The sequence below is a fragment of the Aedes albopictus genome, chromosome 2, assembly GCF_035046485.1.
Source record: "Aedes albopictus strain Foshan chromosome 2, AalbF5, whole genome shotgun sequence".
NCBI classification, from domain to species: Eukaryota; Metazoa; Arthropoda; class Insecta; order Diptera; family Culicidae; genus Aedes; species Aedes albopictus.
The window spans coordinates 46,524,669-46,537,504 of NC_085137.1; the positions used below are offsets into that span (position 1 = coordinate 46,524,669).

At 41.4% G+C, this 12,836-nt stretch overlaps 1 protein-coding gene and 1 non-coding gene across 2 annotated transcripts in view; both read left to right on the forward strand.

Moving 5' to 3' along the window:
- LOC109621337 (NADPH oxidase 5) overlaps positions 1-12,836 on the forward strand; it is a 411,936-nt gene that overhangs the window by 144,462 nt on the left and 254,638 nt on the right. The gene's annotated exons all lie outside the window — the stretch shown is intronic.
- On the forward strand, positions 3,100-3,171 carry Trnap-agg (transfer RNA proline (anticodon AGG)). Its single transcript has one exon. It is a non-coding gene; the product is annotated as a tRNA-Pro (tRNA).

The following is a 12,836-nucleotide window of genomic DNA, read 5'->3' on the forward strand; positions in this document are numbered from 1 at the left end:
CGAAGGCCCGTAGATCACCCACCGGCAATCACTGCTGCAGTCACTCCAACTTCTCACTATAAGCAACTCACTCCCGAGACCTCAAGCGACCGAACGAATTGACTGATGGACAGATCAAATAATAAAAGTGACTAACCACTTCACAGCAATCCCAAATAGTGCCTTCAAAGGCAAGAAATCCTTAAAACCGGAGAATCCCAAATACGTTCTCCACAGTAATCTACTAATTAATTTGTTGTACAATCTTGCATGCAATTTATGCTCATCTGAGCTTATATAGTTTCTACCTTTGTAGAACTTGCACTGACTGCCGCATATACAGATCAACCCAGGCACCTCAACCATCCAATCTCAAGCCCACTGTTGGCTGACGTCCTTCGGCGATCTCTAGATGTCCACTCTGGGCTTCGGGTACAGGAACGGTTGTCCGCGGGAATAGCGAGCGATGACTCAGATCCTCTGGATTGCAGCAACCACACACGTAACCCCTACTTCCACAGCAGCGACGAAGCAGAATCACCAACAAAGGCACGTTTTATTTCTTCGACCAGACCGGTCAAACACAATCACTTTTCGATTGGCGTCACCATGCCGGATGGACAAAGAGTAGAACCTCTTCGGTTGTCCAGTAATTCGACGACCGATATCGTACCCACGCCGCGCACAGATGACCGCAGATGACCGTGGTAACTCATGAGGGTATGCTACAGTGGTGGACAAATAAACTTTATACAATTCCTAACATGTTCTTTGGGTGTTATGTTAAGTTTTAACCAAGGCGTATTCTTCAAAAAAGATTGAAGATCCATCCTGTTTTCTTATTTAAATATTATCAATTATTGGCGTTAAAACGTGGAAACTTTTTAAAAATGTGGAATATGCTCACTTGTCAGACTCGATTATTCGGAGTCGGGTTCTGAAGATTTCCAAATATATATCTTGGGAATGGCATGTTGTATGAAGCTGAAATTTCAACATTTTGTTAACGTTCAGTCAAAATTTTAGCAATGATCGGACTGCTTTTCCTGAAAGTTTTAAGAAGTGATCCCATGAATTAATGGAGACGAAAAATTGGTCCGTCCCTTAACACCCCATTTTACGGTAACTCTTTTGGGAATTTCTTGAAAATTCTTAAGGGGGATCTTCTAGATGAATCCTCGAAGATATTATTGTTCGAGTCTTTGGTGGACTTCCTGAACTAATATTCCGAGAAATACTTAATGAAGCCTTTGCAAGAATCTTTTGAAGTAGTGTGAAGTATTTTTGAAAACATCTTCGATGACAACACTGTAAGAATTCCAGAAGGAGTGCGTGGAGAAATACTAAATGTCATTGTTGCATTTACCACTTAGAAGAATTTTTCGACACAATTCTCAAAAAACAATCTTATGCTCATTAATGATACTCCGGGGACCGGAATATATCCTCGCAGAAATCCCCGAAGAAATCCATAAAATAATATACAGATGTTTAACCTTCCTTCAATCAGTTGGCCACCCCCGCCAGCAGCACACTAATGCTGAGTACAAAATGCGACATTTTTTTAACGTGTTGTACAAAATACAATAGCGCGATCACTCGAGAGTTAAATGTATAAATGGATCAATGTAAAATGTGTACATCTGTCACTTTCATTGTGGCCCACAAATTTGGATCCGCATTGGGCCCCCAAATTCCTGGCTACGCCACTGCGCCGCTGAACTCACCAAGATGGACCCGAAAAAGTTAGCCACCAGCCTCCACCGGTTGATAGTCGCAAATCGATTATGTTAGTTAGGTCCTAATGCAAAATCATTGTCCAATTATTTTGTCTCATCAGCAGCACTGCAGCTGCCGCTGCTGCCCGGGGTGGCGCGGATTTTTGGATTTGCATTCAGTTTGATCTTTAAAAGGTTTTAAAATTTCTTATTTCACGCAAAACTTAAGGAGAATAATAACCAACATGAGAACAAAAAACGCAAAACTGGAATAGAAAATCGCGCAACTTGCGAAACTAAACCGCGTACACTTTGCAATGTTTAATTTCAAGCAAATCAGAGTAAAAACCCATTCGTTTTCATGCTTCGATCCGATTCTCCACGGTTCAAAGAATAAATTATTTAAACAAACACCCATAGCTTCCAGTTTGATTCATTCACACGACCGCCCGGCTTGACCCTACATATACCCGGAGATGGGTATCGAATTTTAACCCCTCTAGCTTATCCATTATCTGCGCGCGTTTTTTTGTGCAGCTCACCCGATGCTGTCTGCCGGCGCGGCGCTGCCTGGTGCGGAGTCAGGGATGTCATTTTGATCAGCCGTGTGAAATCCTCACCCTTGTCTTGTGAGTGAGTGAGTGACGACGCGACGGGACGGCCGCATCACTCAACAGACGGCTGCTGATGAGTAGAGAGCGATTCGCTGTTCGAAAAAAAAAGATTGCAATTTTTCCATCAAGACTTCGTTTAGAGACGACGACAGGTAAGGTACCTATACAACAACTTGCATTGCTTGCGCGAACGTTCCTTCGATGGAAAGGAACGAGGCTTAGTTGATTGAATCGCGCACTATGAACTGAGTTTGCAATCGTCAGACCTAGACGGTGTCAAGCAAACGAGATGTAGGTGCCAAGATATTGAGCCTTGCTCTGACGGAAATCTAATCTTCGTCGATCTATCGAAAGATCAAGGCCAATATGGAGGGAGGCTCGTCGGATTGAGAGAAGGAGCTTTATGGCTGATTAAGCGATAGGGTCTATCGAGGGTAAATGACAGTTTTTAAGATAAATAGTGGCACTTTTCGAAACTAGCGAAGTGAGAACTGAAGGCTTGATGATTTATTAGATCATGATCTACCACCCGTCTTCCTTGCAGACGTACTTTGTTGTTAAAAAAAAACTGTCGGAAGGGTACTTTGAGGTAATTACTTTGCAGCCAATATAGTATAAATATACAAGAACTTGTATTTATACTTAACATTGATCCTCTCTAAATAAACATGTATATCGTAGTATTGTCATTGAAATCAAAAGTTATTGCATAAGGCTGCAGAAATATAGTTCACACTCACCATGAACTGTGTTTTAAATAGATCTAAACTTTGCAGTCTTTTACAACGGGCTCGTTGGTCTAGGGGTATGATTTCCGCTTAGGGTGCGGGAGGTCCCGGGTTCAAATCCCGGACGAGCCCACTACAAATTTTTTAAGGTTCTTTCTTTTTCAAAGGTAATGGCGCTGAGGACGTTTGAAGAAAAGTGAAAAGAAAGGTCTTAAGAAGATTTGAGTGTGTAGGGGAATGTAGGGGAATGTGAGGGGCAGGGGGTTTCATAAGGGCGTTGAAGGAGATTTGACTATTAAATTTTATAAGAAGAAAAAAGTGGATCTCAGCGTAAAAGGGACAAGGTCTCGGAAGATCTCCAGTAAGTCTTGTGAAAGTTCAAAAGACAGTATCAGGTCAGTCGGGATATCCTCAATCATCCAAACTATTCTTGAGTTTAGATCCTTAAGTCTACGGGTGTAACAGTAACTTTTTTCATTATACAAAGCTACGATTTATATTATCATGTCCAGTAAGTCTTGTGAAAGTGCAAAAGACAGTATCAGATCATTCCGGATATTCTATGTCATCCAACCTGTCCTTGAGTTTAGATCCTAAAATCTACGGGTGTAACAGTAACTTTTTTCCCTTTACTAAGCTACGATTTGAATTCTATCATGCCCAGTAAGTCTTCTGAAAGTTTAATAGACGGTATCAGGTCAGTCGGAATATTCTCAATCATCCAAACTATTCTTGAGTTTAGATCCTTAAGTCTACGGGTGTAACAGTAACTTTTTTTCATTATACAAAGCTACGATTTATATTATCATGTCCAGTAAGTCTTGTGAAAGTGCAAAAGACAGTATCAGATCATTCCGGATATTCTATGTCATCCAACCTGTCCTTGAGTTTAGATCCTAAAATCTACGGGTGTAACAGTAACTTTTTTCACTTTACTAAGCTACGATTTGAATTCTATCATGTCCAATAAGTCTTGTGAAAGTTCAATAGACAGTATCAGATCAGTCCTGATATTCTAGATCATCCAAACTATTCTTGAGTTTAGATCCTAAAGTCTACGGGTGTAACGGTATTTTTTTTTTTTTCATTATACAAAGCTACGATTTGCATTCTATCATGTCCAGTAAGTCTTCTGTAAGTTAAATAGAGAGTATCGGATCAGTCGGAGTCCGGAGTTTGTGATTTTGTGACGAAGTGTGACGATAGGGGGTAGGGTTCATGATATGCTACGTAGCTTTCTACTAAGCCTATTGAAAAAAAGTATTTCATAATTAATATTTTTTTTTACTTGCATTAAGTATTATTATCCAGCAAATCAAAGAAAAACTATATGGCATGATTTTTTTCCATTCACAGTAATGTAAATAACAAATAATTTACATGAATACTAGCTTCCTTTCATAAGACATGCAGCTATCGGACGCAACAACTGTATCTGAGAAAATGGTATTGGAATGCATAAAGAGTAATGTATTGTGTATACAGAAAAAAAAAATCAATAGATTGCTATAAAGCACTGCACACCGCTAAGGTTGCAAAGGAAAAAAATCTAAGTTTTGGCATTATGGCATTATTTCAGAAGTTCCTATATAGTATCTTCAGGACTTCCTCGAAGAATTCCTCCAACAATTTCTTAAGGAGCTCCTCTAGCAGCTTTGTAAGGAATTTCTCATGATGTTCTTTGATAGGTTTCCCCAACAGAAAAAGGATAACATTTCCACAGAAATTCCCACTGGGAATTCCGGAAAAAGAAACTTCTGAAAACATTCCAAAAGAATTTTGAGGAATCTCAGAAGGAATCCCTGAAGGAACTTCCAGAAGAACTTCGGAACTCTTGGAGGAATCTTGAAAAGAAATCATAGAGAAATTCAACAAGAAATCCCGTGAGGAGTTCCTGGAGCAATTCCAGATGGAACTTTTGGAGAAATCATGGAAGAATCTCAGAAGGGGCTATTTGTAGAGTCTTCGAAGAAACTCCTGGTTCAATTTCTGTAGAAAACACAGAAGAAGTTTTTGATGGAATCCCGGAAGTAATTTCTGATGGAATTCCGAAAATAACTTTTGTGGAATCCCGGAAGGTATCCAAATAGAACTCCTGGTGAAATCTAAGAAAGTAATCCTGGAGGTATTCCTGAAGGAACTATGGGAAGAATGCCACAAAACTTCGGCCACAGAGAAAGTTCAGCTTATTGGACACAGTAGTGGCTTAATTTCCCAAACAGGGGAGGAAGAAAAAAAATTGGAAGAATCTGTAAAGGGATTCCTCGCAGAATTCTAAGAGATCCTGGAGGAATCCTGGAAGGAGTGAATGGAGGGGTACCGGAAAAAAAATCCCGGAGGAGTTCCGGGAACAACAATCCTGGATAAATTCTAGAAGGAAGTTCTCGAGGAATCCCAGAAGAATCCAGGAAGGAATTCCTAAAGGAATCCGAAAAAAAACTCCTGGGGGAATCCCAGAAGCAACTCCTGAAGGGGTTTTGATGAATCCCGGATGATTTTCTTGCAAAGGTGTCGGAATGAATATCTAAGAGAATTCCTGAAGGAAACCAAGAAGTAACTGCTGGAGGAATCCCGAAAGGAACTTCGTTAGGAAACCCAGAAAGAAGTTCTGATGGAATCTCAAAAGAAATTCCGGTTAAAATCCCTGAAGACATGTCCGAAGAAACTGCTGGTGGAGAGGAGAAGAAAACTTTGAAAGAACTCCTGAAGGAAACCATGGATAAACTTTAAAAAAAACTTAAAATAAACTCCCTCAGAAATCTCAGAAGGGACTTTTAGTGGAATCTAAGAAGAAACTCCGAAAGGAATTCTTGGAGGGATCTCTGAAGAAAGTTCTGGAGGAATTAAAAAGGGAGGAATTCTCAAAAATGGGAGTCCCAAAGGAAGCTCCGTGAGGAATTCCAGAATCAGCTGCTAAAAGAGTTTTAGAAGAAACTCCTGCAGGAATTCTCAAATGTCACGGTGCATTTAATTCAAACGAAACCAATTTGAATTTCTAACAGATGACAGTTTACAGATTGCAATACAGATTACCTATTTTGGGAGCTTCAACTTCCTGTTCTTCGGCATCCAGCAGAACGATTGGTTTATTCATTTATTGAGTCACTAGCTTCGCTGATTATCTCCACTGGTCTTGATGTCGGCAATCCGAACCTGGCAGTCCACAATGTGTTCTTGCTTTTGTTGTTTTTTCATTATTTATTATTCGTCAAACATACAAGTTAAAATTGAAATCCGAACTAAGTTTAGTTTTTTATGCTTTCTTACATAAAAATTTTGGGGTGGTTGTTTAACAAGCTACGTCATTTTTAGGGGGGTATCCGAATTTGTGACGAAATGCTACGAGGGGGAAGGGGGTATTAAAAATCCCTTAAAAAAGCTACGTCATTTATGGACGCCCCCTTAGAGTTGCACAACATTACCAATCGTAATGATTGTATCTATTTCATTTGTTTAGCGTTAAGAACAAGAAATATAATAAAATTGAATCAACAATACTTCACCACAACATTCGGTTCGTGGCTGCAGTCGTTATCCTCAGTCGCGTGGAGCAAATGTGGCGCTTTCAGAGTTGTGCTCAAAATGTGGCTGCGTCATAACTTCACTATAGCTGAAAGTTCTTAATCGTAGGGAAGTTAAGTGATCCTCAAACATATTTTGGAATGGCTTTGAGTTTAACAGAAGTTCACGGATCTAAGTGGGTTAGACTAGGTAACGTAACTTTTTATAGTTACCTAGTCTCCGAAGTAGTTTGGTTGATCTGGAATATCTCTGGAATATTTTGGAATGACTAATCAGATACCCAAGAGGTGGTTCCTAGGGTAATGTGGGGATCGATCTACTGAAGACCATAAGGCTGCAGTTGCTTGCCTGTTCATGAACTCACCGAAAGTTTAGACCGTGGTGGATCGTGGTTGTAGATTCTTGAAGGTGGCTCAGTCAATCCTCATGGTCCCCGGCAGCTTCTCGACCAGCTCCTGCATGAACATTAGGTTGGCCAGATACTCCATTTGGAACACCGCTTGAGGGTAGGGTGGTCGGCGAAGATTTGTACCACAAAACCGAATAAATTCTGAACGATCATGGGTACCGGAGTTCTCTGAATCTTCTCGTGTAAGGATAGAATCACTATTAGTTGAATGACTCCTTTCCCCGAAAGCCAAAATGGATCACCAAACACTATAATTCAGTTCAATTTCCTGTTACTAATTACTTCAGATTTCATAAGAGCGCTATCTTACTTGGTAATGAACTTTCATCCCTTATCCATACAATATGATCTTTTGTTATAGCGCTACACGACTTAAAATCGCGTGAAAACGATTGGTAATCCTCTCTCGCGATTATCATCGTGTGTCGTGACGTGGAGGTACCTTTATCTCTGTCACCGGGGCTGTTTTAATCTGCTCTGACTTGGCTGGCAGCCAGCGTATCGTCGACCACGCTGGTGCTGGTGATTCCGGGAACAGGCGCGAAACGCGCAGAACGCGTGGAAAATTAAAGACAAAAAACGAGTTAAAAACGCAATTTCGCTGTTTCGACGTCAGTTGGCGCGGCCGGACTGCCCCTGCCCTGGCAGGTGATAATTTATTGCTCTTTTTGCAGGCGGTACCGAAAAAGGTGCGAAAATTAGCACTTGAAGTCCACTGTGTGGACGCAGGACCGGGTGGAACGATCCGATGGAAGAAGCAGTGTCATTTTTGATAAAATGTTGCAGTAACAAGATCCCGCACATCAACTGGGGTGGGTTATAGTGATCGTTTTCTTGGATCAAAGTTTTTTTGGTTCAATTTCGGCTTCTGAACAATATTGTGGAAAGTTTGAGTGAGATCGGTTATGCCTATGTTTTGCGCATCGCGATTGAAGTTTGTATAGGTTTGATATGAGATTGCATACCAGAGGATGTGCTCATATTTTTTGCCGTCGCCTGCAAAGTTAGGCTTCATATAAACCATAAAAACCAAGCATCTTCGACAAGTCGTTCGAATATATTTTGCTAAAAATTAAGTTTATGTATGGATATCAAGTTTTCTAAGGGAGCAACATTAGAATATTCGGTGGTCAAAATCGAGGTGTCACTGTAATGCCAGAAGCCGAAAATGTAAACATCACTGTGTTAGTATTGTTAAGATATTTTCCGAAAATAATTAAGCAATAATCCGCACAAGCTGCTCACGAACTTAGAAAGCGCGGTAGCGCAGTTTTAACCAATCATTTCATGAATCAACCTCAGTTTAAACGATGCCCATATGTCAGATTTCGTCTACTTTAATCCCAATCACCCATGAACCCATCAGGCCATATGTTAATCAATCGGCTCCTCCGCGATACCCAACTGCCCGGCTGCTGGCCGTCCGTGCCGGATTGTAACTCAACCGTATCGGTCATAATTTGACGGGTGCGATTTGTTACGGCGCGTCTGTCCGCGATTCATGAGCAAACAGACAGTCACGTCTTCTATTGGCCAGCTTGCATTGAAACCGAGAATAAACGGTGGGACAAAAGCGGGAGCCGGCGTCTTATAAGAGATCCGACTGTACTCCGCGGTCGTCGGCGCGATTCCGTAGCAGACTCCGTAGACCGAGGGCGTAAAATCCGTTTCGCCACGCGCTACTACCACGAAATCGGACCGCTACTGCTAGAGGTCTAACCTTTCGACAGGGTCGACGGGGGGTCTCCCGGCTGGGTGTATATCGAGTGCGTAAGCCGGGACCCCGGCTAAATCTATGTAGAGCCAGCTACTCAAATTTACCGCGAACATTCGATTGTTTGCGATTCGAGTTGGTCCATTGTCAACAATTTGGAACGACTCAATTGCGATTGCAACAGCAGCGGTTGGGTGCATTAGAATAGTGCGATACCACCGAGCGTACCGAATATGGGCGTTGGCTTGAACACGCTGGACGCTGGAAGAGATAGTAGAATTGAGATAGATTTGGAAACCCCTGCTGTTTGAACGAAGCGAATAGCAGGAAATGATTTTGTTTGTGGCTGGGTTTGTAGTAAACAATATTGGCAAAAGCATTGAGCAGGTCGTGGTCTGCAAAACGGTGAGACGCTAACCTAGAAGCATAGCTCTGGTCCTCACAAATTCCTAGCTCATGCTTCCAAGGGTCAATCGATGACTGGAGGTCTTAGCTAAGAGTTGGCAGTGTCAGCCTGAACATTGTTGTCCTTCTGACTTCAGCTAGATCAAGGAGCTATATACGATCGTGCCGAGCAGATTCTAACTTTAAAATCTGCTTGTTCAGACATAACGTGCGGTACAAAAAATCAAGATCAGCCAAGAAAAGAGTTTACCGCAGAAATACAATATGTAGAGAGTGTCAAAATACAGTTTCTTCTCCGTATCCACTGGTACAGGACCCGAGTGTCCGTTGTCTAGTGTTCAGTTTCGCTCATTCTGTAAAGCCGCTGACTGAAGACGGTGTTTGTTTTTGTATGATACAGTATGAAGATAGTGTCAATACTGAGGCGCGAAACAGTATAGAACAAAATGATATGCGGACATTTTCCGAAATTGTCAATAACGTGCGGAGAAAAACAACACCCTATCCCAGCATATGTAATGACCGTCAAGGTTAGAAAAGATTGGGAAAAATGTTGAGCGCTCGGTATGGATTTGGGTTGGTACTACCAGGTAATGTAAGAGCTGTCGGAGTCAAAGGTGATTAATGTTCAGTTGAAGGAAGAGTTGAATAAGGAGCGCAATTCGATTGTTTAGTCTGAATACACAATGTAAGGACTGTATCGGAAATTAACTATATATGTTCAAAACATCCTAAAAAATAATTTATTCAAGCTATAAATAATTTTATTTTTGGATTTTTAGGTGATTATTTTTAGGTGATTATTTTTGGAGGTACTATATAAATCCTCAGAAAAAGGAATGGCACTTTTGCTTTTGTAAAAATAATTATTTTACATGGTCATCAATCTCAAAGTTTAAACGCATGATCTTGAAATTTTGGACACCTCTTAAAAATTTGAAATTGCGGAAAAAATGGATTTTTTTTTATTTTTTAAAATATATTAGCGCAAATATATTCTTTCCCAGATTGCTCATAATATAGGTAAAAAATTTTTTTCAAGAAAAAGTTCGATTCCATTTTAGCGCAATTCTTAAAAACGAAAAAAGGTCATTTTTCAGGGACCCTATTTTTTGATGCTCATTCAAAGCACGATTACGCAAATAAAAAATACATCAAATTGATGATTCATTTTTTTTTTTTAATTGGAAATGTTTTTAAACTTAACGACGAGGTAGCTTTAGTAGAGAACGGAATTGTATAACCTTTGAAGATATTTAAAACAGACTGTCAAAGTTCGACAAAAAATTAGTGTTTTTTTAGGATAGGTCATTTTTTAAATGTTGAGGGTTTTTCGATCATAAATATTTTTTTTAAGTTGGTGTTCGGTGATATGTTATGTGTACATAACTGCTAACAATAATTAATATTTTTTGGATTTTTCGCCGTACAAGTTTTATTCACTACAGGTTATTGAAACGCTGAAAAATCTTTAAAAAACAACAATTTGTCCAAAACTTTAATTTGTGAGATGTATTCATTCTACAATATTTTCAATAATGCTAAACATTTTTCATTTTTTTTCAGGCTGTTCTAAACTTGACTGTATTGTGAAGATTTGATAGAAGAACCGAAATGATAAGACCCAACATGCTTCGAGATAGAGCATCCTGAATGTTTATAGTTAATTTCCGATACACTCCTTAGTAAAACGAGCGAGATTCGAAGCGAGGAGTTCATTGGAGGCTTGGGTCCGTCTAATGCTCACCGTCACGTCCCCTAATGACGAGCTCAGTAAAGCGTTCTTGTTTCAAAGCCTGTACTCACAGTGCCTCTATTTTTTTCTACTTTCACTCTACTCTCTCTCATGTAAATTCTTCCATACTCACATACCCGAGCTATTTCACACTTCCTTTTTAATTATCATTCTCGCCTAGCCAAAAAGGTTGATCTCACTCAACACACACACCAGTTTGATTGCTTTTCTCGTACCACTTCGCATAGTAGCCAACTAATTGCAGTAGTCGATGATTTCCCTGCAATACATTCTTATTTTTTTTAAATTACACTGGTTGTATCAGCCCCAATCTTTACACCCTCAACGCTAGATGAAGTAAAAAAGGCTCTCAAGGGACCGAAAAACGGTAAGACTGCTGGAAAGGATGAGCTCCCTGCTGAAATTTCAAACTCGGTAGTGGGCAGCTGCCAAGTTTTCAGTTCCGTAGTTTGAAGCCGTTGGAGGAGTCCATCGGCGAATACCAACCTGGATTCATGAAGGTCTACGGATCAAAAGCAAACAGTTGAAAAACGAGAAGAATGCAGCATGGGCGAGAATGTTGCAACACCGTACGAGGGCGAATAAGGCACGTTATAGACAGGCGCGGAACACGCAGAACTCAGTCTTCCGGATGAACAAGAGCTAGCAGGAAGAACGAGTTTGCGAGACGACGGAAGAGCTGTACCTCGCCAAGGACACACGGAAGTTCTACGAGAATCTGAACCGCTCGCGCAGAGGCTTTGTGCCACAAGCCGTCATGTGCCGAGATAATCACGGGAAAATTCTCACGAGCGAGCGAGCGAGGTGGTCGAAAGGTGGCGGCAGCATTACGATGAGCACTTCAATGGCGACGTTGAAAGCATCGGGGCTTGGGGTGGTAACAGATCTAGGAGTACGTACGTAGGACGAAAGACTCCCGGCCCCTAACCTCCAAAATATGGCACAGGAGGTTCGTCGGTAGAAAAACAACAAAGCCCCTGTAGCAGATCAACTACCAAGCGAGCTTATATAAAACACGGTGGAGAATCACTGGTAAGATTACTACTCCGGGTCATTATCAAGAATTGGGATTACCAAGGAGGAAGTATTACCGGAGGAATGGATGGATGGTATCGTGTCTGTATCCCATCTACAAAAAGGGGGACAAGTTAGATTGCGGGAGCTATCGCGCGATCACACTACTGAGCGTTGTCTGCAAGGTACTCTCTTAAATTTTATGCCGCCGTCTATCACCGATTGCAAGAGAGTTCGTGGGGCAATATCAGGCTGGATTCATAGGTGAACGCACTACAACGGAGATGTTCGCCATCCGCCTGGTGTTGCAGAAATGCCGCGAATACAACGTGACCGCACACCACTTGTTCACCGATTTTAAAACAGCGTTTGATACAATCGATAGAAACCAGCTATGGCAGATTAAGTACTTATGCACTTATGTATTTATGCACGAGTACGGATTCCCGGATGAACTGATATGATTGATCAGGCAGGCCCGTGCACAGAAAAGGTAGCAAAGGAGGGCTTTGACAGAGCGCAGAGGGGGTGCCTAATGTATGGAACATAGGCAATGGGAGGGGTTTAACCCCCAAAAGCCCTCCCTTGTGCACGGGCTTGGATCAAGGCAACAGGATACCAGCAGAGAAATTTAGAGTTGTATTGTGGCAGAAAATTTAGCTTACTCTGGACTCCGCAGAACTCTACGATCAAACGCTAATTAGACCAGTTTTCCTCTATGGGCACGAAACATGGACTCTACGTTCAAAGGATCAACGCTTGGAGTTTTCGAACGGAAGATGTTGCGTACCATCTACGGCAGAGCGCAGATGGAAGACGGGACTTGGAGAAGGCGAATGAACCATAAGCTGCATCAGCTGCTAAGAAAACCAACTATCGTGGGCACTGCGAAAATCGGACCACCCGATCGGTACAACAAGACGTGCTGCGCCAAATGCTACCGGCGGAAGCTGGAAAGTACTTACAGGCTTATGTAC